The sequence below is a fragment of the Cebus imitator genome, unplaced genomic scaffold, assembly GCF_001604975.1.
Source record: "Cebus imitator isolate Cc_AM_T3 unplaced genomic scaffold, Cebus_imitator-1.0 Scaffold119, whole genome shotgun sequence".
In the NCBI taxonomy this organism is placed as follows: Eukaryota; Metazoa; Chordata; class Mammalia; order Primates; family Cebidae; genus Cebus; species Cebus imitator.
In genome coordinates, this window is record NW_016107434.1 from 5,546,426 (window position 1) to 5,547,852 (window position 1,427).

Consider the following 1,427-nt stretch of genomic DNA (forward strand, 5'->3'; position numbering starts at 1 on the left):
GCTCAGTGCAATCTCTGCCTCCTGAGTTCAAGGGATTTTCCTGCCTTAGCCTACCGAGTAGCTGGGATTACAGGGGCCCACCACCACGCCCGGCTTATTTTTTTGTATTTTTAGTAGAGAGAGGGGTTCACCATGTTGGCCAGGGTGGTCTCAAACTCCTGACCTCGGGTAACCCACCTGTCTTGGCCCCCCACAGTGCTGGGATTACAGGCGTGAGCCACCACGCCCGGCCTCCACCTCACTCTTTCAAGTGTCTGTATGGTAGTCCAGCACATTTAAGCACAGCCTAGGTTTCTATTATTACAAACAGTTCTCATATTAGCGTTTGTTGGTGACAGCCACTGTCCCCTTCCAATAGGCACACAGGGCAGAGAAGTAAGAGGGGCTAATTCTCACGTGGTCTCTATTTCTGCCCCTCCCTCTCCCTCAGCCTTCTCCTCTCACATCCCCTTTCACGCAGTGTGCACTCCTTCCCCTTCCCGGAGCCGCCGGGAAGAGCCGCGTGGAGGCACTCCCAGGTGAATCTCGGGTGGTTCCTAAGCGTCCCCGCCAGGCCCTTCCCACCCGCTCTCAGCCTCCGAGCCCAGCGCCCTAGACCCAGGGCCAGGGCAAGTTCTACCTGCGCTCGGAGCCACCCTTAGACTGCGACCGGAGACTTTGGTGCCCGACCTAGGGCGTCCGATTCCCGCAGCAGGAAGCAGAAACTCAGTTCCAGGTCCTGCCGGAGGGAAGGGTGGCAACCAGGGGAGGAGCCGGATGCGGATCTGGGAAGAGACAGCGCCGGCGGAGACGCACGGGTCGGGGCGGGGCGCAGAAGCAGCTGGGCGGGCTTTGAGCCCAGGGTCGGGCGACCACCTGCCAGGCCGGAGACGCGAATGCCCAGGACCCCTGCAGACATTTCTGGGGCCCGAGTTTAGTTCGTTGTTGTTTCCCTTCCTGATCCTATTTTCTCCTGTCCCTAAGACTTCCCCCTCTACCAAACTCGTCTCCTCTGGCTAATTTTCGTCTCCTTTCTATTATCTCTTCAAAACACCTTTTCTTGGAAAAGATTTCAGCATGTTCGCTGCCTGTCTGTACACTTCCCTTTTCTAGTATCAAAGACGGTCAGACTCGATTCATCCTAAAGTTCCTTTGAGAATACAGAATTAAAAGGAGACGGAATGTCCAAAGCAACCGCCTGTAGCCAAGGGTAAACATCAGTCAGTCAAAGTTCGCTGAACTGAGAGCAAGTCCCTCCCCTCCTGCTGATCAGAAGAGAGATCCGCAGATCACACAGAATCTGTCTGAAACCATCCTGAATGACTAATGCTGAACTCTTTCCAGGAAGATGGAACCAGGCCGCCTGTAATCCCAGTACTTTGGGAGGCCGAGGCGGGTGGATCACGAGGTCAAGAGATCGAGACCATCCTGGTCAACATGGTGAAACC

General features: G+C 55.6%; 1 protein-coding gene across 2 annotated transcripts in view; it reads right to left on the reverse strand.

Moving 5' to 3' along the window:
* TEP1 (telomerase associated protein 1) overlaps positions 1 to 773 on the reverse strand; it is a 45,969-nt gene extending 45,196 nt beyond the window's left edge. The window contains exon 1 of one of the 2 annotated variants that reach the window (XR_001828412.2): positions 620 to 773. The gene's annotated coding sequence lies outside the window, so the exon portion shown is untranslated. The remainder of the gene's footprint in view (positions 1 to 619) is intronic. The other variant, XM_017539584.2, reaches the window with a different exon arrangement.
* Positions 774 to 1,427: the final 654 nt, after the last annotated feature.